The sequence below is a fragment of the Macrobrachium nipponense genome, chromosome 10, assembly GCF_015104395.2.
Source record: "Macrobrachium nipponense isolate FS-2020 chromosome 10, ASM1510439v2, whole genome shotgun sequence".
NCBI classification, from domain to species: Eukaryota; Metazoa; Arthropoda; class Malacostraca; order Decapoda; family Palaemonidae; genus Macrobrachium; species Macrobrachium nipponense.
In genome coordinates, this window is record NC_087204.1 from 79,537,591 (window position 1) to 79,561,306 (window position 23,716).

Consider the following 23,716-nt stretch of genomic DNA (forward strand, 5'->3'; position numbering starts at 1 on the left):
AGCATTGTTCGCAAGGCCTCATATATTCATAGCAGTGACAAAATTAATACACACTGTTTCATGTCATTTGTAATTCCTTTACTGGAATACAGTGTTCCCTCCGTATTCGCGGGGATGCGTACCAGACCCCCCGTGAATAGTTAGAATCTGTGAATGTTTAGAACCCTATAAAAATGCTAAAAACAGCCTATTTTTTTTAGTTAAAACTCAAGAAAAACCACTAAAAATGTTCATACTTGGTTTTTTAAGTTTTATCACAAAAAGTGCATTTTATGATGAAATATATCAAAAACAAAACAAAAACCAGGGAATATGTGGACATTTCTCCTAGAAAAAATACCGCGAATTTTCCACAAATAATGCAGGGAACATTCCCAAGAGAAATCTGTGAATGTGAGAGTCTGCGAATCCGGAGAACACGAATGCGGGGGTCCACTGTACTGTTCTCTGGTGTGGATGTCTGCTTCTGCCAGAGATTTAACTCTTTTAGATAGAGTAGTTCATGGTGGTAGGTTCCTGCTTCCTAATAGTAGTAGCAGTTTATAGTAGTAGCAGTCCATCAACAGATGGTCTCACTTGTCACTTTTTCATAAGCTGTATTTAAACAGTTACCTTTCACATTCACAGCTGATCCAAGATTCCCTTATCTATCAAGAATAACTAGATTCACTGAACAGTCTAGCATCAATATGCGCAGTAAATGCCTCACTTTTGAACTTATCAGGTTCCAGAGGTACTTTATTCCTTGGACCATTGGACTATGGAACAGCCTTCCAAAAGATGTGCAGTTGGAACTTCAGAATTTCAAGCAAAAATGCAATGCACTGCTAACCTATTATGACTTTTTATAATAAGGTTTCATATATACTTAACAGTAATTACATAGCTATAGTTTCCACTACAATAATGGCACCTAAAGATTCAAATTTAATGGGTAGCACTTCAATATACCATGTAGGTGAACAACCCTATGTCCATCAGAGGGGAGGAGGGAGGGCAAATCAAATCATGTACATAATTACTTGGTAAGTAATACTTTATAAAAACTTTATCATATTTAATTTTTATAAAAGCAACTTACCAAGTGATTACATATCTGAATCTCACACTGACAGGCAGTGGGATACATGGACATATTCTACTCCAAACATTAAGTCATGTAATGAATTTGAAAAGAAAAGTTGCAATCACTGAATACAATGCTCATGTTCCTTATTTGTCAGATAGCCTGCATTAGAAACACTTCCTTTAGTTGCTGCTCAACCCACCCCGTAGTGGTGTGGTGGTAAAGCCATGGCTCGCCTCTACTTCAGTGGGAGCTTTGCAGCCCAAGAGTATTAAGAGGGCTGCTAAAGTAATATAATATACAAATAAGTGTCCTTGCCCTGAGTGCAGTACCACAGTAAAACAACTAGAAAACACTGTAACCTACGGCGAAATAAAAAACCACAACCCATCCACTCATGATACCATGTCAGTTACTAATAATGATCACAAGGTACTGCAAAATTAACACTGTTTTATCTTTCTTCAAAATAGTGTGGAGCCAAGATCAATTACACTTCAAGTAGGAAGACTGTAGAATGGTCATCAAGGGTATGTAGTACATGAAGACTAATGAGGTAGAAGTTGTCTTTAGCTTTCGCTAAAAGGAGGTAAATGATCTCCTAAATCTGAGTGTCTCGGGAAATAAAGTCCATAAGGATAAGGTACAAGACATTCTAATCTGTGGGAGAGAGGGACTTGCCATAAAAATGTTATTGTTATAATACAATTAAGTTTGTTCATACTTACCTGGCAGATATATATATAGCTGTATTTTCTGAAGTCCGACAGAATTTAAAAATTCGCGGCACACGCAGTGGGCGGCCAGGTGGTAGTACCCATTCCCGCCGCTGGGAGGCGGATATCAGGAACTATTCCCCATTTTCTATTCATATTTTATCAGTGCCACTGTCTCCTGAGGGAGGTGGGTGGGCACTTTAATTATATATATCTGCCAGGTAAGTATGAACAAACTTAATTGTATTATAACAATAACATTTTGTTCATGAAACTTACCTGACAGATATATATATAGCTGAATCCCACCTTCGGATGGTGGGAAGAGACAGAATAGGATTTTTGGGAAACTAAATTAAGTAGATGATATACATCTTGGTTCCTGACCTGGTTAGCATAGCCGACTTCGTGATTACTGTCACCAAAGTCTGCTTCTGCGTTACTAGAGTTGCCAGCGAGGTAGAGACCTGTAATGCTGGTGCGCTCTAGATGATCTGTCAACGGGGGCGTGACCACAATGTGACTAGACCATATGACCATACTTTTGAGGCACCGAAGCTAAAACCACCACCTGACCTAACCTATCAAAGTTAGTTCCATAACTTCTAGGCTAAAGAAAAGGAACGCGCCTCAAGCGACCAACCCTTCAAAGTTAAAAGCATACCTATCCCTTTTCTATAGGATAGGATTCGTGTTGCTTCTTGCACCCAATAATATATCTACGGATATGTATGGTCCTAGCGACTTACGGATCTGAAATGTTCGTCTTCACATCCCGTCGGGAGTGTGAAGCGAACACAGAGTTGCTTCGCTAAAGCGTGGCACTCAGGATGTTACTGAGTGTCATGCTCTGTTGAAATGCTTCCGAGGCCGCGCCCTCACCTCTTGAGCATTCATAATTAAGAAAAATCTCAAATCTTTATGCAAACATAATGAATGAGGACCTCTTAAAAGAACTCCTTGGCTATAATGCCAGGGTGTTCTTGGACATGAACCAGTCTGGTCTTTTTACGGAACACCGCAGATTGTCGGGAGTGTGAAGCGAACCCAGAGTTGCTTCGCAAAAGCGTGGCACTCAGGATGACTGAGTGTCATGCTCTGTTGAAATGCTTCCAAGAGGCCGCGCCCTCACCTCTTGAGCATTGATATTAAGAAAAAATCTCAAATCTTTATGCAAACATAATGAATGAGACCTCTTAAAAGAACTCCTTGGCTATCATGCCAGGGTGTTCTTGGACATGAACTAGTCTGGTCTTTTTACGGGAACACCGCAGATTGTATGTTGACCTTGACTTTCTATAGTTTTATCAAGATAAAACTTGAGAGACCCTACAGGGCACAGGACTCTCTAATGCCCTTGCCCAATAATTTGTGCCATACCCTTGGTCTCCAAGCCTTCGGGTCAATGGTCAGACAGGTTTTCGTTCTTATCAAGAACGGAAGGCTTAGCGGACAGACCGCATATGTCCTTTAAAGCCAAAACCTCTGATGATGGCTAAAACCTCACTCACCCTCCTTGCCGTGGCTAGAGCGGTTAGAATATTAGCCTTTCTGGTCACGTGTATTAAGTTCGCAGAAAGGATATGTTCGAAATGCTTTTGGCATCAGAAACTCAGACTACGTCTAAGTTCCATGCCGGAACCTTTGATCCAGAGAATACAAGATCTCCACAGACCTCAAAGATCGTGAAGCTTTGTTGTTTGACAGAACCGAATCTCTGAGCCTAGAGGCCGTCAACAACATATTTGCATATTCTACAACAGTTAGGACTTCTATCTTATCTCATACTTCATACGGAAAGATAGAACCATAACGAAATTCACAGAGGTCGAGGTGGAGGAACAGTCATTTCCCCTTCACTATCTCCAGAAACGGCCCCTCCGATTGAAAACTGAAAATAGGCAGCACTGCTTGCCTTGGCCAAGAGACTGCCATTAATCTTGAAGATCTTATCGCTTCTCGATAGTCTGAACGCTTTCAGACTCAGAGAGGAGAGATATTAGATACTTCACTAAGTGACGATGTTTGATTACACCGATTCTCTCGGGAAGGGTCTTTGGACAATTCTCTGAATTACCTGACCTCTGTGAATCCAACCTCTTAGAGGCCAACATGTGGCGACTAAAGCTAATCCTCTAGGATCATGAATAAGGGAACAACTTAAGAGGAAGCTCCTTCGTCTTCAATATTACGAAAAACTTAACGAAAGGACTCCCTCAGTCTCTCCTCACTTTCGACATACTTCTAAGTGAGGATTACTCAGACGTCAGTAGTTGTTGCCTTCGATCGAGAAGACCCCCACGGACGTGCACTAGATTAACGAACCTATTGAGGATTGTTACGTTCCGTGCCCAAGACCATAACCAATTCTCTCTTCTCGAGCTATGAGAGAGCTGAGAAATTATCCGAGATGATTTGGGCCACTCGATCCCAACCTCCTCACCCTTCGAGGAACTGGAAAGCCGACTAATTTGGCTTCCAATTCTTTCAGACAATGTGCCAGAACATCTGTTCTCTGTTCGGATGTCTGGCACCCTCTCGCTATCACCTGAGGTGATCCTCAAGCCGTTGAGAGAAAATTAGAATTACAAGATCTTTGATGTTATTCCAATTTCTTCGAGAGGAAAATTTGTAGAGGTCTGAATTGCTGTTTATTCAGGGAAAACAAGCTTCTCCAGCGAGGAAATGGTCCCCAGCAAACTCATCCATTCCCTCACTCAGCCTGCTTCCTTCCCTAAATAAGGCTGCGCTTTGCATAAGCATGGAGAGCATTATTATAGTGCTATGCCGCGGTAGATTCGTACAGAATGTTTACCGTGCGGTAAACCCGCACCTAACAAGTATAAGAGATATCTTGTTGAAATTTTCTAAGTAAACGGCAGGTATGAACATTCAAGATTACTAGAAATTTCCTCAACCCGAGGCTAAAATCCATGATTGTAGGGCAAAGAGACGGTTTATTAAGCCATTCCCGCAAGGGAGAGAGACGTAACCAACCGCGCATGACACCGAGCTAGCCGGTACTGCGTAGATCACAGTAACAGCAGCCTTGATCATCGTCTCGCACTATATGCCTGAGTTGCCAGCTACTCCTTTTACGAAGGGGATAGGTATGAAATTATCGAGCCAAAGGAAACTCTCAAGCAGGCATATTTAAACGAAACAAAATTCGCTAAATACAGAAGCTGAGTTGATGTTGCAGTTCAATTAGAATACTTCTCGTCTAAGTCGCAATCCGTAGAATAACTAGGATATGCGCCTACCCCTCGGACAATTCAACTGCTTAGTAGAATCATGTCGCGAGTTAATATACGTTAGTATATTTATAGTATTCTGAACAACGATCTCCATCCTAAATTCTTTCCTTAAAGAAAACAAAATAAGATTGGAGATCGACCACCTTCGATCTCTATCAAAAAGAGTGAAGGAGAAGTCTTCCTCGAAGGAAAGCTTCAATGGAGAACAGAATACTATCTGCCTGAGTTGCCAGCTACTCCTTTACGGAGGAGGAATAGGTATGATATTATCGAGCAAAAGGAAACTCTCAAGCAGGCCTATTTAAACGAAACAGAATTCGCTAAATACAGAAGCTGAGTTGGTGTTGTCGTAACAATACCTGAAGAGTTGTTTTCTTACTCCGAAAACTCTTGGAAGGTTGAAGGGAGTGTCAAATAAATACATTAGAACAACAGTTCTTTCGGCCTTCTATCCGCAGAGGTAATACGATGATGCGTATATGACTCGACCCATGCGTTAGCAAAATGACGCAAAGATAAACTACGTAAGTATTGTAGTAATTTGAACATCGAATTCTCTACTACATCTTTCCTGGACGAGGAAGAGAGAAAGAAAGGAAAACGACTGTCCACGTTCGGTTCTGAAAATGAATGAGAGCTCTTCCGAAATTTGTTACTTATCCGCTTAAGCGATAAAATGTTATGAAGATCTTTGTCATGAGAACTAACCCATTTACATGACAGAAAGTAATCCAGGAATTCGAGCATATAGTTTCCCGATTCCCGCAGAAATCGAGGAAGGGGCAGGATTCCTGATTAGAGACTGGGCCTACGACAGGAAGGACCTTAATGTTCCCCTTCGGCAGCGCAATCCCGAAAGCAGACGAGGCGTTTTATGACACCGAAATCTGCTTACAGTTTTCCTGGAATTCATCAAGTGATGGATTCTATTGAACGCTCCCTTCGTAGAAAGCGAAGTAGACATCTTGACGAGACAAACTCCTTCCTCTACGTCGACGACGCCCTCTTTGAAGAGCGTTCTTGCAGGAATCCTGCCGAACGTCTTGATGCGTAGGACGCCTATCGTTCTGAGAACGTCCTGGCAAGTGCTCTACCGAGCTCATGACGTGTAGGATCCGAGCATCTTCAAAGGCGTCCTCGCTAGCGTCTTGCGAGCGTCCTCGCTAGCGTTCCCTGGGAGCGTCCCCCTCGCTAGCGTCCTGCCGAGCTTCCACCGAAGCGTCCTGGCGAATGTCCACAAAAGCGTCCTGCTGAGCGTCCTCAAAAGCGTGCTGGAAAGCGTCCTGCTGAGCGTCCTCAAAAGCTTCCTGCCGAGCGTCCTCAAAAGCGTCCTGGAAAGCGTCCAGCTACGAGAGTGTCTAAGAAGAGAACCAAGTCTTCTGAACGACGTTTCAGAGAGGAACTCGTTGAGCGCCTTGATGCATGCAAGGCCCGCCAAGAGGCGTCCTGGCGAGCGACCTTGCCAACATCTCAATGTTATGACGACCGCGTTTTGCGTATGACATTGAATATTTTTAAGGGACGTCCTCATGCGAGTCTCCATGGAGAGCCGCACGCTGCTCATGAAGAGTGTGAACACTAAAGGAAGACGTATGGCTTTCGTCTTCCGCAAGGTGCTTGCCGAGCGTCCTGGAGAATGTCTCTACTTATAGGACGTCGAGCACCTCCAAAAGCTTCCTCACGTCTAAATTGCCCTTCTTATGCCGACCAGAGACATAAGTTGTTTGACTGTGCAAAGCAGCTTGCCGGCCGTCAAACTTATCAGCTTGCTTTATCGAAGTAAAGCGAACGTTACATAACGTATACGGAGCGCAATGAGGAGAGGAGACGAATACTGAGTTGCTCCTCCAAAAGGTGGAATCAAGAATGTCCTTGATTACCAAATTCTTTGGAATGCTAGCGAGGTTGAAACAGCTCTAACTTCATGAGCGTTCACTCGCAGGAGCTCAAATCACTCTTCTGGCAAGATGAATGAACATCCTTAATAATGTATAAGTGATATATACATGAGCGTTCACTCGCAGGAGGCTCAAATCACTCTTCTGGCAAGATGAATGAGCCTCCTTAATAATGTATACTGATGTATACATGAGCGGTCACTCGCAGGAGGCTCAAATCACTCTTCTGGCAAGATGAATGAGCCTCCTTAATAATGTATAAATGATATATAACATGAGCGTTCTCGCAGGAGGCTCAATCACTCTTCTGGCAAGATGAATGAGCCTCCTTAAATGTCCCTTAGGAAAAGAGCCAGTGCATTCTTCTAAAAGGAAAATGTGGTCTCTTTACTCTCTCATCCTCTCGTGACGAGAGAGAGGACGTGAAGCGTCCTCTTCTCTAAAGCTTCTTTAGGGGCGCGAGTCCTTCCGAGAACTCCAACCCTGTGTGGGGAGGCTTATGCAAAGAAAACATGTAAACGTCATATATACTAGCGAGTGTCTACCGAAAGTTACGGTAGCCTCACCTTACCATGCAGACAACAAAGTCTGAAACTAGGCTAACTAGCTTCAGACATCAAATGCAATGAAAAAATTTACGATAGCGTATGCCTAGCCACAAATCCAAGTTAATAATCGAAAGAATAATTAGGATACTTAAGTGGCTAATGAAGTTTCAAATCCTAGGCGGAGGTCTGTAAACAGTTTGTTTACCGACCGGCGACAGAAAAAAATATGAATAGAAAATGGGAATAGTTCCTGATATCCCCGCCCCTCCCAGCGGCGGGAATGGGTACTACACCTGGCCGCCCACTGCGTGTGCCGCGAATTTTTAAATTCTGTCGGACTTCAGAAAATACAGCTATATATATATCTGTCAGGTAAGTTTCATGAACAAACCAAAGGTTATGGATGGCCCTGAACTTTCAGTCCTTCAGGTATAAGTACCTGAAAATTACATTTTTGAAAGTAAAATGTATTTTTCCCTAAACCATACAAATCTGAAGTCCTTTACTTAGGATAGATTGCAGCTAAGCTGAAACTACCGGCTAATACATTCTTTTATATAACGAGGTAGTAACTACTGGGCCGGTAGTTACCTGCCTGGCTGTGGGGAAGCACCACCTCCCCACCAGCTCACTGAGTTGTCACTTTGATTACAGCCAGGACTTGATGATGACCCTGAATCAAGGGGGTGGGGTGGGTGTTTGGCGGGACCATACAAGGACTCCAGGTTTGTATGGTTAGGGAAAAATACATTTTACTTTCAAAAAATGTCATTTGTTCCTACACCGTATAGAAACCTTCCGTCCTTTACTTAAGAGACTCATCCTAAGGTAGGGATGGAAGTCCTGTTTCGCTGGCTGAGAATGGAACCCGGGATGCCAGGACCCGGGCTTATAGCTTGGGGTCATGGATCCTTCACCCCGCGAGCCATGATAAATGCGACCTGATGGCTGACGGCCTGGGTATCAAAGGCGTGAGTGTAGAACTCTCTCTGGCAACCAAAACCAGGCTATATAATCATAATAGGTTATGTTGGGTTGCAGCACACACCACCCCCTCGGAAAGAGTGTGGAGACTGACTTGTGTGTGTCTACAGAAAAACCACTAGTCGGACATAGAATACTTACCAATATCGAAATCGGTGCCGGAGAATGGGTTTCGATGCTGTGGCCCCAAGTAAGGGGAAAAGGTGAAAAGAAAATAGGCCAGTCACACTCTCACATTCACCCCTAGCCTGATACAGAACCTCGATCCTCAATACGATACTTCCAACCTCTGAGGGTACGGAGGCAGCTAAAACCACTTGCTGAGCGGCTACCACAGGACCAAGGTCAGTTGTGTTGAGGTAGCTGTGGGTACAGTCTCTAAGGTAGAACCTGGTGAAGGTGGAAGGGCGAGACCATGTGGTAGCTTCCATCACCTGGGTAACTGAGAAGTTCTTCTTGAAGGCAAGAGATGTGTTCATTCCACACACATCATGAGACTTCACTCGACTGGTACCAGCAAGTGGAGAAAGAGGAGGGGAGAGGGTACAGCAAATAACCTCTCAAATCCAATGTGAAATGGTATGCCTCGTAACCCTCTTCTTTGACGGGCCCGTACTTACAAAGAGATGTTGTAAGGTGGGTAGAGTAGAGTTGGTCCGTTGGAGATAGTGCCTCAGTGTTTCTCAGTGTTCTCAGAGGACAGAGAAGTAGCTCATCTGGGTCTTTGGTTACTGTGCTCAGGTTTCATAACCTGGAACGAAGAAAACCGAGAATCGACCTGAGCCGGATTTCTGGGTTTTCGCAACAAACTCAAGGAGCTGAAGCAGGCCTTGGTCCAGCGCTCAGTACGAGCGATAGTATAGGCTAGGCCATGAAGCTCGCTGACTCGCTTGGAGGAAGCATGGGCAAGAAGAAAAAAACCGTTTTCTGGGTAAGATCCCTATCAGATGCCAGGAATAATGGTTCATATGGAGCTCTCTTCAAAGACCTGAGACAGCAACGATGTCCCCAGGGAGGAGGCTTTGCCAATACCAGAGTGCAACCCTGTTCAAAGCTTTGTATGAACATAGAGAGTTCCTCCGAGGAAGAGAGATCAATTCCCTTCAGTCTGAGGACTTGGCTCAAGGCCGAGCGATAGCCTTTTGCCGCTGAGACCGAAAGGAGCTTCTCTCTCCGGAGGTAGCGTAAGAAGTCGGCAATCAAGGGGATAGAGGCTCCGAAAGAGAACAGCCTCTCCGACAACACCAACCACAGATGATGGCCCACTTGGTCTGATAGACAGACGTTGAGGACTTCCTGAGGTATCCTGACATTGCTGTCGCAGCCTCTCGCAAAAAGCCTTTCACTGTGAGGAGCTGCTGGATAACCTCCAACGCGTCAAGATGTAAAAAGCTCACCGCATTGTGGAAGATCCTCACATGTGGTTGGCATAGGAGGTCGGGGAGTGGCGGAAGCACTCTCAGAGGTTCTACCAGCAGAAGTAGAAGGTCGGGGTACCATTCTACATGAGGCCATTTCGGCGCCACTAGCGTCATGGACAGGGTAGATGTGGATGGCACTTGATTCAACACCTGCCTGATCAGGCAAAATGGCGGAAAAACATAGACGTCTAGGCTGTCCAAGAGGTACTGGAATGCGTCCTCGAACGCCGCCGCCGGATCTGGAACCGGAGAGCAGTAAATCGGTAACTTCTGATTTATAGCAGTAGCGAACAGGTCTATCGTTGGGGAACCCCATAAAGTCAAGACTTTGTTCGCTGTCCGAGGAGCAAAGACCATTCGGAGCCAATGATCTGTGTCCTCCTGCTCATATTGTCCCGCCATGATGTTCCATTTGCCTGGAATGAACTGAGCTGCCAACCCTACCAAGTTGAGAGCTGCCCATTCGTGAATCTGCACTGCTAGTTGGCATAGCTGCAGAGACACGGTACTGCCTTGACGGTTCACATATGCCACTACGGTGATGTTGTCCCTCATCAGTGCCACTGAGTGACCTGTCAGAAGAGAGCTGAAGTGCTGGAGTGTCAGGAAGGCAGCTTGAAGTCCAGCACATTGATATGATCTTGACGTTCCTGGTCAGACCATAGGCCCGAACCAAGTGTTGCAGTAGGCATGCGCCCCATCCTTTCTTGGATGGGTCCGTAAACAGGAGCAGATGGGGTGGATGAGACTGGAGAACGGGAGCACCTTAACAGGTTTGTGTCGTCCAGCCACCACTCGAGATCGGAGCACGTTCTCCTCCACTGGGACTAGTTTGTGAGGAAGAATCATGACTTTGTGGCCAACGATTCTTCAGACCCCACTGAAAGGATCGAAGGTGCATTTGACCGTTTGGAACAAGGCGTTCCAGCGAGGCCAGATGTCCCAGCAACTGTTGCCACTGATGTGCTGGCAGCTAGGACTGTCGGCAGAAGGGCAGAGCGACACTTCGGAGGCGTTCCAGTCTTTCCGGTGTCGGATAGGCTTTCCCTGCAACAGCGTTTGAGGATCATACCGATACACACCACTTGTTGAAGGGATCTAGAGAGGATTTCTTGCAGTTCACCATGATCCCCAGATCGTGAAAAAACACCAGAACCCTGTCTTGGTGGAGATGAAGCAGTTCCATTGAGGATGCCATGTATCAGCCAATCGTCTAGGTAACACAAAAGACGAATGCCCTGGTGATGAGCCCATGTCGACAATAGGGTGAACACCCGAGTGAAGGCTTGCGGAGCTGTGGAGAGACCAAAACATAGGACCTTGAATTGTAACACTGTCCGCTACAACAAGACGAAGATACTTCCTGGACAACAGATGGATTGGGATTTGGTAGTATGTGTCTTTTAGGGCGATTGTCACCACGTAATCCAGAAGGAAGAATGGCCTGTCTGACCGTGCTGGGGGGTCTCCATCCTGAACGGGGTTTTGCTGAACGAACTCGTTCAGGGCCGAGACATCGATGACCGGTCTCCAGCCTCCAGACGCCTTCTTTACAAGAAAGAGTCAACTGAAGAAGCCTAGAGACTTTTCGAGGACCTCCTCGAGTATCCTTCCCCAGCATGTCCTGCACTTCTGCCTGAAGGGTGAGATCCTTCATCGATAACTGACGATAGGATGATGACGTCTTCGGGGGTCGAATCAGAGGAGGGGGAGAGTTGATGAACGAGACGCGATACCCATGTTGGAGGACGGTCAGCGTTCAATCCATACTGCCACCTTGTCCCTCTGGCTTGCAGGCATCCCCCCATCAGTGGCGAGAAGTGAGTGCCACTCCTCACTGGTCGTGACGGACTCTCTCCCTCTTGCCACATTTTGCTTCGCCCTCAACCACTCCCTGATCGAAAAGGGCTGCTGATGTCTCGGCTGCCGAGTGGTGGAGGCAGAAAGGGATCAGCCCTGGCATGAGGGTGAGAAAACCCTCCTAGATGGAGAGCCTGGGAGACATCAAGCAGAAACAGCAGGAGGTTGGGGACACAGAAGGATGCTGCGCGGTGCAGCAAAGAATCCGGCTCGCTCTCCTGAAGTTTCCGATCACCTCGTTTACATCCGAAGATGGAAAGAGGGTGGATTCCTGAAGTGAGGCATTCCTCAAGTCAGTCACATCCTGAGGGTCCACAGCTCAATCAAGCCTTGATGAGACGGCGTCCCTGCGCTTCAGCACCAGGTTGGCCCAGAGGTTTGGCAAGCTAGTGGACTAAGAACTCCATAGCCTTACCTCCCGACAAAACAAGGTCATGGGGCTGACAAACCATGTCCGCTTGCTTGTCAAGCTGCTGTGGAGTCTTACAGGTGACAAGAAAGCCCACCATGCCGCCCCAAAAGTCCAACCATGAAACCACTTGCAACGCTGCCATCGTGGTTTGTTTGAGCTGCGACATCTCCTGGGATGAGAAAGTCGAGATTCTGTGTTTGCAGTGTTTGGAGTGAAACTCCAGGTACCAATGACGTTGTCGTCTGGTTTATGGGCAAGGGTGAAGGCTCCGTCTCTTGGGCCACATAGTACTTCCTCTGCTTCTGGAAAGCAGAGGGAGTAGATTAGAGGACCTAGATGCCTGCAGCGAGTCCTTCCTCGCTGAAAACTTGTCTATCAACCTTGGTCTCAGCCTCTCTTGTCAGGGATGACAACGGGCAGCTCAAACCGGGACCGAGGACCCCAAGGGGCGTGACAAAGAAGGTAGACTGCCGACGCATGGCCTTTCGGAGAAGTAGTTGGAGCTTCTCCTAGGCATTTACCTTCCGGATGAGACCGATGATCTCACAGAAGGGGTTTTTCAGCTGCCACTTCTTCTGGAACAGCTGGAGCAGCTGCTTCCGGAAGTTAGCCAGCTGAATCGTCGGTTGCCTCGCAAAAATTATCCTCCCTCTGCATTGACGCAACCCGGCGTGAATGAGAGGGGACCAGTCTTGAAGAAGAAGGCTGAGTCTCTAGTTGTTCACGAAGGGCGGCAGAAGGTCCGGGAGCCGAGGCCCCCAGAACCAAAGAAGCCCCTGAGGCTCGGAATCGCGAGAGTGATTCTTCACTGCCTTCCACAGGTCCTTATGCCCCTGTCAGACAGCCCCCTGCGAGAAGGGGGAAGGTGGAGTTGGAGGATGCCTATCTGCTTCTGGTGAAGCTGGAGGAGAGAGGGGAGATGGAGCCCTCTCCGCAAGCACTGTTGGAGTCCTGTCAGGAGGATCTCGGCTAGGTTTGAACTCGATGGGCAAGATATATTTCTCTAAGAGGGAACAAGCCCTTGGAGATCGAGAACCTCAAGAGGTTGGAGGTCTGGACTCGTAAGGAGGAGTCATGGAGGCCTTTGCTCCCAGAGCTCCTCTCACCTGACGTTAAGCACTCGTGGCAGCTTAGGGATAGTAAATCCCCTTAACTGCTCTCCCAACTTCCAAAGAGGAATCGGAGTGGGGTTGGAAGGTCATATGAAGGAGAAATAGCCCGCTTGCGGCCTTGTTTTCTTGTTCTCAAGGGAGAGTTGGGGAACGACGACCTCTGATCGATGGTGAAAAGCCTATAAGGCTGCCTTTTGGAAGGCAGGGTTGCAGCTTTACAAGGATCCCAAAATGGAGACAGGACCTCCGGAGGAGGAGCAGACAATGTAAGTTCCAAGAACGGGTACTCCGACTCAGACGTCTCTGTTTTCCTTGTCGAAACATTGCAAAAACAGAGGAAAAAGGTTAACAGGTGCGTGTGATCTGCAGGAGCAAGAGCGCGCACACAGGTTCTGAACGTGCGTAAGCGCGTGCAGGCGAATGGCATGCAAATTTGCGTGAGAGAGAACACCTAGAGCTGTGCGTGTTAGAACACGCTGGAGAGCGTTGACGCTCTACAAGTGAAATTGCGTGTCTTGTTGCGTGTGTAGACAAAGAAGAACTCCCGAAGAGGAGCGCGTCTGGGGCATGATACAGGAGGCGGCCCGCGGTTAACGGCAAAATCGCTTAGTGGCGAATTGGTTTTACGGCTGTCGTCAAAAATATTCATTAAAAAAATAAAACATTTTAAGGTATTTTAACGGCACAATTTTCGCTCAACAGCACTGCTAGTGCCATTATGTCAAACGAGTTCATACATTTGTAGAAATGCTGTTCAGACCATAAAGGTTATGCAAATGATATTAAAAAATTTTATGAAAGTTATTACATAGGTATTAGGGGAAAATATATGCCTCTGACGCTGTTCTATGCCGAAAATATCGAGTTACATAAGTGCAAATTTAGCTATGGATGTGTTGATTTATAAATGCTCATGCTTTTAAGTTTAAAATGTGTATGAAAATGTATTACGTATAGGGTATTTTTATTTCTGCACAGAAATATGAAACAAAGGCAACTTTTGCAACTGCCCTTCATGTTATCATGTTCTCTCTTGTGAGCCCCCGCCTGCCGCTCTTCCGAAAATATAGGGTTAAAAAGAGTGCAAATTTAGCGATCGATGTGTCGATTTTATAAATGTTCATGCTTTTATGTTTAAAATGTTTGTATGAAAATATATTACGTAGTATAGGGTATTTTTATTTTGTACATAAATGTGATAGAAATTAAGGCCGCTTTTGTAACTACCCTCCATGTTGTCAGAAAATTTTTTTTCATGTTCGTTCTTGTCCGCCACTGTTCCGAAAAGGGATTTTGACGTAAGGAAAAATCTATTTCTGGGCGATTGGCTCGTGTCGCCAGCGAAATATCCTTTAATCTATTATTTCTAGGGTAAATGTACTAACACATACCAGAGAATAAATAAAATAAAGAAAAAGGTCAGTGTAACTGACTCGCTCACCCTCCAGGAGGGTGTCTATGAACACTAGGCGAGTGAGACCACTACCACGAGCCAAATGCCAATAGAAATCTCCCACTACAAAAACCCTCCAAGAGGGGAGCCGTCCCACAGAGTGAGCAGCTCGTACTACTACTACTCCATCCCATGCTGCCGACTGCTGCGCCTCTGGTGGCCATCCTGAAGTTAGCAGACAATCTTGAGCGAAGGGATGGGTAGGGTGGGATTTCGCTGGCGCACAGGCCAATCGCCCAGAAATAGATTTTTCCTTACGTCAAAATCCCTTTTCTGGGCTCAGCTCGTGTCGCTGCGCGAAATCGTACCAGAGAAATAGCACAAGATTGTAAATAAAGTAAACAAAGTAATAAAATAAAATAAATCAGAATAGGTCTCAAATAAAAGATAAAATATATATAAAGAGAATATAATTGCTAAAAAGATACATATACACAGTGATATAAAATAAAAATTATGCTTAAATTACCCTTAAACCTAATCATGTTTGATAACATAAGGTAATTTACATATATACAGGTAAAATGATTTACATGTCTCCAATGATATCTGTGTAACAGCATGTATCAAAAGAATAATAGCAATTAATATAAACAGATAAACAAAACAACCAACAATAATAATATATAAGGAATGTATATGACTTAATATACAAAACCCGTAACCATTGTAATATGATGTATCCCCTAGCATAAAAATAAGGGGGTAACATCCATGAGATCAATGTTTGTAATCATCTGTGAGTGTCCCTAGCCAGACAATAAGGGGCACTACACTATCATAAAAGCAGCTAAGACACAAGGTGAATGCAAATGAACAAGGTAGGAATAGACGAACTGTTGGGTGAGGCAGGTAGAAAGGAGGACTGAATCTTCTACTACAATTTAGCTAGAGTCAGGGGAAACTATGTTACCCGCTGCTACTGCTGGGAATTTCAGAGCTTCCAAGGACTTAAGGTAGTGACGTTTGAACACTGTCGGCGATTTCCATCCGGTATACTTTTTCAAATCATCGAAGTTCATATGTTGGAAGTAATTAATTGAGGTGGCTACTGCCCTGACATCATGTGCTTTCGGGAAAGAGTCAGGATTGGCTTGTTAATAAAGTACAGGATTGCTGCCCTGATGCTTTAAATGGATAAAGTTCCACCTTTTCCCTCTTAAAGAGGGGCCCCAGACGAGGATGAGGAGGTCCTGGACAGAAAGGCTCGTAAGGTTGAAACTGGACAAAGGATACATCTTGTGGAAGGGGTAGTACCTTCCAAGGTTCCCACCTCATCAAAGGATCTTCATTCTTTGCTAAAAAGCTACGTTCCGGAGAAAGTAGGACTTCCCCTGTGGGAAGGAATTGAATATGATCCGGATCCCTGGATAAAGCCGACAGTTCTGAAATTCTTGCTCCTGAAGCTAAACTTAATAAAAATAGGGTTTTTCTTAAGAGCATCATAAACGAGCATGTGTCATTATCGGTTTCGGAAGCCAGTTTTAGAACATCGTTTAAGAACCATGAAACTGACGTAGGCCTCACAGAAGGCCTAAGTCTAGCACATGCCTTAGGAATAGACGAGAAGTAGGAATCCGTCAAGTCTATGTTAAATCCAAATTGAAATATCTTTTTCAAAGCTGACTTGTTTGTCGTAATCGTGCTAGCTGCTAAACCTTTTTCAAATAAGGATCTGAAAAAGGATATAGCTGAATTAACTGTCATGATTCTAATATCTGATTCTCTCAGGAAGGTTGCTAACTTTTTGACAGCAGCATCATACTGTCTCAAAGTTGAATCCCTTTTATCGGATTCCAAGAAGAGAATATTCTGAGGGTCAATATTCGCATCTCTTTTTTGCCGCAAACTTCATGAAATCCATAAAGTTAGGGTTTTGAGAATCCCTGAGGAAGCGAACACAGTCTTCGTTTGTACTGACTGGGAGAGCTTGGGACTGGGGATCCGAAGAGGACGAAGGCCCAGCTCCAAAATTAGAGGATACCAGTTGCTCTTCGGCCAGTCTGGGGATACTAGAGCCACTTGACCCTTGAATGTCCTGAGTTTGTTCAATACTTTCATGAGGAGATTCACTGGAGGGAAGACATAAATCTTCTCCCAGTTGTCCAGTTAGAGGAGGCGTCCGTGGCATAGGCCAGAGGGTCCAGGTTGGGGGCTACATAACACGGTAGTTGTGGTTCGCTTGGGATGCGAAGAGATCCACCTGTAGCCCTGGGACTCTTTGAAGGATCCATTGGAACGAACTGTTGTCCAGTGACCATTCCGACTCTAGGGGTACTGATCGGGATAAGGCGTCTGCTATGACGTTTCTCACTCCAGCTATGTGAGTGGAGGAAAGATGCCAACTGAACTTGTCTGCCAGGGAGAAGATGGCTATCATGACGTGATTTAGATGACGTGACTTGGAGCCTCCTCTGTTTATACAATTGGTACTACCACTGCGCTGTCCAGGACTAGCTTTATGTGGGAGTACTTTGGTGGCGTAACCTTTTTAGAGTCAAGAACACTGCCATTGCCTCCAGTACGTTTATATGGAACTGACGGAACTGAGGTGACCAAGTCCCTTGAACCTTTTTGACCTGGGAATACCCTCCCCAGCCGCTTAAGGACGCGTCTGTGTGGATGGTGATCCCTGGTGGAGGGAACTGAAGGGGTACTGACATTGACAAATTTCTTGACTCTCGCCCCTAGGGCCGAAGGCCGATGTGAAGTCGATTCTTTAGAATCAGAGGCACTGAGGATAGTTTGTCCCTGGACCTGACATTTGCTCGCGAGCGCCAGATTCTGGTTAGGTCTTTCAGTTTGGCTTTCATTAAGACGTTCGTCACTGATGCAAACTGGAGAGAGCCGAGGATCCTTTCCTGAGCTCTCCTTGACGCTAGTTTGTGACTTAGAAATTGCTTGACTGACTTCGCTATTTCTTTCCTTTTGGTTGATGGAATCGACAGAGTGTGGAGATAGATTCCATTGAATGCCCAGCCACTGAAAGTCTGAATCTGGAGTGAGTCTTGATTTGGACTGTTTTTATCTTGAAGCCTAGATATCCAGGAACTGAATCACTTTCAGTGTAGCTCGTTGCATTCCTAGACTGTTGGGGCCCAGATCAACCAATCGTCGAGATACGCTACTACCATAATCCCTTGTGATCTGAGTTGTTGCACTACCACTTCCGCTAGCTTCGTGAACACTCTGGGTGCCACGTTGAGTCGAATGGAACTACCTTGAAGGAGAATGTCTGGTCTCCTATCTGAAACCCAGTACGGACGGAAGTGTCTTGCATAGGGATAGATAGTAGGCGTCTGTAAGATCGATAGAGGTGGTGACGGCCCCACGGGGAAGTAAGGTCCGCACCTGTGAGATCGTGAGCATCTTGAACTTTGCGCAGCGGATGGCTAAGTTTAAGCGGGACAAGTCTAAGATTACCCTTCTTTTTTGTGAGCCTTTCTTTGGCACGCTGAACAAGCGACCTTGAAATTTTAATCTCTTGACTCTCGCTATAGCCCCTTTCTGAAGGAGGTCCTCCGCGTACTCTGTCAATTCTTTGGAAGGAAGTTGACGGAAAGGTCTGGCTGGAGGTGGGTTCGTCAACCAGCTCCAACCCAGCCCTTTTTGACACTATGCTCTGAGCCCATGGCTGAAGTTCCACCGGTGGCGAAAGTGAAACAGCCTCCTCCTACCTGAAGTTCTTCATTGGTTCTGGTAACCGCCTCGGCCTCCTCTGAAGATGCTTTCCCCTATTAAAGGGGAATCCCGATCCTCTCCCACGAAAGGACCGCTTACCTCTGCCTCCCTTACCCGAGCGGTCATACTTCTGTGAAGCTTGACTCTCGAAGGCTTGATTGTAAGCTGGAGAGATGGCGTAGGAGGTGGAGGGCTTGAGGCTGAGGGGATATATCACATAAATTGGCTGTGATTGACCTTTAGAAGTGGAAGTTGGGCTGTCTGCACTAACGGCACTGCTGGAACTTGTTGAGGGAAGCGGTGGGTTGCTTTTTTCTGGTAAGGTTGGAAACGTCTGGGTTTCCTCTGTCCCTTACCTTTAGCTGTCAGGTCTTGCCTCCTCTTAGCCGTAAGGCCCCAACGGTCCTTAAGGCTCTGGTTTCAACCTCGTAGCCTCTGCCTGGACTTCCTTAACCATAGCTTCTGGGAAGAGATCTGCTCCCAGATGTTAGAGGAGAGTAACCTATTCGGCTCATGTTCGAATGGTTGCCTCTTGTAGGACATGTTTCCATACAATTCGTTCTAGCAGTGGCAAACTCGAACATATCTGACCTGTACCGTGTTTGAGTCAGGGCTTTGGTCATGAGCTTAAAAATCGGTTCTGATCCATAGGCCATGGTTGCTACCTCAGACATAGCCATAGAGTTGATTGATCTTGGCTAGTCGTGATTTTGCGTCAAATTCAGCCTGAATAAGACTATCTGGGAGCCTGGGTAGCTTTATTTTCACCAAACTGCTCCATAGCACAGTCCGGTTTGAGTTTGCCAGCTGAGAATGTGTTCGGCAAGTCTTCCCACAATCTCCAACTGAGGGGAGTAACGGAGATGTGGGATCTGCTTCCTTCAACTGAGGCAGTAGGTTCCCCCCTTCTGGGCCGCTGGGATGGTCGACCTCGCCTAGCGTTGGTAGGAACGGGAGCGGGGTACTCTCATCCATTGTGAAAATGGTAAAGGGACTTTTAAATGGTTGTATCTTGGTATTAGAACAATCCATGTCTCTAAAAACACCTGAGCCATTCACTCTCTGAGCCTGGTCTCGTGAATAGAGGACTGTCTCCTTTAGGTACCCTATCGTCCCGAACCATAGCGAAGGCGGACCGTGAGCCTTGCGTAGCCTATGAACGGAGGCTGGAGGCCTTCCAGGTAGAACTCGAAGTCCTCTATTCTTCGAGTCCCAAATTGCGTATAGAGATGAGACCGTCCTGGAAGGGGGCGTATGACGCTACCTCTCCATGGGTTGTTCATAGAGAAAGCAGGTAGTGAGTCATACGGAGGAAGCTGAGTTCCACTTGTGTTGGAAAGTGAAGGAGAGGCTAGAGGAGCTTCTCTCAGCCCGGCTATAATGGTGTCTTGGGAAGTAATCCTATCCGACAGACGAGAGATCATTTGTTCCATACTACTCTTTAGGGACCCAACCAGGTCGCCCACCTGTTGCAACAGGCCAGCATTGGAGTCCAAAGCCGGAGCTGCTGCGGAGGTGGAGGGAGGCTCTGAATCGAACCAATGGTAGCGGAACTGGTGACTCTGCCGGAGTGCGAGATCTCTCTCTGGAGGATTTACTTCTCGAGGACTTAGAGCCGGAGCTAGAAGCTTTTAGACCTGTCCTGGTCCGGGATTCCCAGCCGGAGACTTACGTGAGGAGGATGAAGTCGAGGTCGTCTTCTTAGACGACGATGACGTCTTAGTCAAGGTCATCACTTTAGCCTTGACCTTAGGTCTAACCGAAGCGTCAGGAGGAGTATATAATTCGTCACCCGTAAAGCCTTGGAAGGATGGAGAGGTTGCAGGGGTAGAAGAAACAGTTACGCCCAAGGGTGACCCTTGGGTGTCCACCTTACCTACCTCGACCAACAGGTCGTCTATACCTACCATAGGTTCAACATTAATATCCAGGGTTGCGACATCCGTGGAGATATCCTGGTCTTGATCAGTTAAGGAGGCAGCCAGCTGTTGTTGGATGAAGGCGATAGTCGGGTCCGCCTCTACCGGGTCGACGTACCCTGTCGCCTTGCCTCCGGGGAAGATTAATAATGCCAACCGCGCTTCTCCAGGATGTAGGGCTGACCCTTGGCGGCGTTCTTGCCAAAACCGCCGACCCAGGCCCGCAGGGTAGCCAGTGCGGTATCCCTTACTGCCGGCGCCTGTAAGAGAGGGCGTAGTTTAGATTTAAGAATCACTTAAAACTAAAACTTAAAGTATAACTTAAACTAGATGCCTTAAGTTAAAGTAAATGATGAAAACTTAAGCACTAAAATAGAAGCGGAGCAGCTACTGGAGATGGAATACTTACCCCTTCCAAAAGCTGGCTCACCAGATCGTAACATATGGTACACGTCTCATGGTACCAGACCTGGATGTCCCCGTGCGGAGTCGCGCATGGAGCATGGGACCGGCAAACTTCGTGTCCACATGGGTCCTGAAGTGTGGGCGGAACATCCCGGATGCTCACAGTTGGTGGCCTGTAAGTGGGAGACACAAGAGCATCTTAAAAAGTATCACTTACAGACTAAAGGACAGAAGAACTCCGTTGCATGCCGGAGCTCGGAAAAAATTTGGGCATAACCCCTCCCTGCATCGCCTGAATAGGCTATAATCCCGGAGAGATCCGGTAAGACACGTAAGGGAGGGGGGATGGTTTAAGAAACTTAAGATAAACTTATAGATAACTTAAACCTAAGCACCAACGAACCGGACTAAGTCCAGTGCGTAGCGGAGTGTAGTAACTCAGCCATACGGTAAGGTTAGCAGGGACCCACTGTATGTCCGGTCCACTCTGTGGGTGGACTAACATCTTTCCGCTGGATACCAGGACTCCGATCAGGGAGGAGCGCTAGTAAGGTGGGAAAGGGCGAGAAGACATACAGGCTCGAGCTAGCCCGGAGCGACAAGGTAGCAACGGAGGGGGGGAAAGGCCAGTACCCCCCACTACGTACCACCCGGCCGGGGGACCGAGAAGCCGGAGAGGTCGAGACCAGTCGGGTCTGTCCCGACATCCCCCGCCCCTCCGTCTGAGGAGAGAGAGGGAGGCAGGCTCGGGTATGCGGAGCGAGCATGGGCAGACCGACCCACCCCCGCCGACTCTATGGAAGAGCGGGAGGGGGGGGAAGGGAGACTGGACAGGCGTCTGGCTGACCCGTGATCACGTAGTGACCACGAGGCGGTAAGACTAAAATACGACAACTAAGCCTAGGATAACCAACTGATCAAGAGATGCTATCGGAAGCAACTGAACTGAAAAGCGGTAGCATATAGGCCCACTGGGCCAAAACCAACTAATCAGAGAGATGCTATGGGGAAGCGACCGAACTGATGAGCGGTAGAATAGGCTCAATGAGCCTGGACCTAGGCTAAGCCAGACGCCTAACTAACCTAACTATAACGAAATACATATTATAGATAAATAAAAATGAAAGAAAGAAAGTAATATAGCAGGAGAAAAAATCCAGGAGTGTACGACTAACCCGAAGGCAAGTCTACCACTCAAAGCTAGTCAGAGGCCGATACTAAGAACCTGGACTAGGGTCTGGATAGAAGAAGCCTACATAAGGTAAAATACATGCATGCATGAAAAACCTGAGTAGACCGTAACCTACGTAAAGCGGATATAATAGAGAGCGTACATAAATAAGGGGATGTTCTAGGTATGGGAGACCAAGAACGAACCCACCACGAGCAGAACCATGCTGCCATGCTTCCGACCCCGAGACCGTATTTATACCTAAAAAACGGCAAATACTGTCTCAGGGCCGGCCAAAAAAAAAAACCAATAACCGTAAATACTGAGTACTTAACTTAGCTGCTGCGATAGCTGCACGCTCCATTATAGATAATCCGAAGAAAGGGCACAAAAAACACAGAGAGAAAAATAACACGTGTGACTCGTGTGCGCTAACTGAAAAGGATGGCCACCAGAGGCGCAGCAGTCGGCAGCATGGGATGGAGTAGTAGTAGTACGAGCTGCTCACTCTGTGGGACGGCTCCCCTCTTGGAGGGGTTTTGTAGTGGGAGATTTCTATTGGCATTTGGCTCGTGGTAGTGGTCTCACTCGCCTAGTGTTCATACCGACAACCCTCCTGGAGGGTGAGCGAGTCAGTTTACACTGACCTTTTTCTTTATTTTATTTATTCTCTGGTATGTGTTAGTACATTTACCCTAGAAATAATAGATTAAAGGATATTTCGCGCAGCGACACGAGCTGAGCCCAGAAAATGCAGGTGTGTTATTTTATTAATTAAGGTAATTATAACTCATTTTGTTAATGAAACTTCAGCTTTTTGTTATAAGTTTTCATGCATTTATGTTCAAAATGTGTATAAAAAATGTATTACAGGGTATTTATATGGTTATTTTGTATACATAAATATGATACAGTGGCAGTAAGCATGTCTATTTGAAGTCTTTGTAACAGCCCTTCACATGATGAAGACAATAGGTTGTTCAGGTAAGGCCCAAAATAACAAAAAAACAATTTTAATTTATATAATTTGAATACACGTTTTTATAACAAATTATATTTACAATTTGCATAAATTGATTTAATAGACAAAAAACTCACATATACATTCGATTTTGTAACACTGCTATTTGTTTTGTTTTTTCCATAGGATAGAAGTACAAATGTAATGTGCAAACTCGGTCAATTTTTGGCTTTGTTACTCGAGCAAAAAATTGAGGTACGATCATACGAGCTCGGGATGCCGCTGCTACATAGATGGCATAGTGACGAAAATTAAGATAAGCACAGAAAAAAAAGTAAAATATGCATCTTTCCATAAATTCTTTAAAAAGTTATACATTACTTCACTGTATTCAATAATATTGTATGTATTCTCATATTATTGTACTATAAAATACTAAGCTAAATCTAAGCCAGTATTCCATGAGCGGCCAATGTTTTTGGTTTGAAATCAGCTGATGGCGAATACGAGCTTGTTTCGCCACATTTAACGCAATTCTGAGCAAATTTTCTTGCTTCTAGTTAGCATAAACAAATATCTAGATACTACTTGACTTATATGAGACAAGGTTATTTTTCCTTATGTGACATGTTTTTAGGTGGAAATATGAATTGAATGTCTTGTTGTGATTGTGAACTAATTTTTTTTTCATTAACAGATTATGTTGGCGACAAGTTTATTGCATAAAGAAATTACATGATTCCGTTCGCAATTTTCCTTTATATAATCGTAACAAACTTTACGTTATTTATCTTATATCGGCATGAAACCAACAGTAAAATGTGTTCTTTTAAGCACAGTAATTTTGATTAA

At 45.8% G+C, this 23,716-nt stretch overlaps 1 protein-coding gene and 1 pseudogene across 1 annotated transcript in view; both read right to left on the bottom strand.

Moving 5' to 3' along the window:
- Positions 1-23,716, bottom strand: part of LOC135224011 (uncharacterized) — a 248,225-nt gene that overhangs the window by 112,378 nt on the left and 112,131 nt on the right. The gene's annotated exons all lie outside the window — the stretch shown is intronic.
- The window catches only part of LOC135224257 (uncharacterized), a 218,359-nt pseudogene that overhangs the window by 34,155 nt on the left and 160,488 nt on the right, over positions 1-23,716 (bottom strand).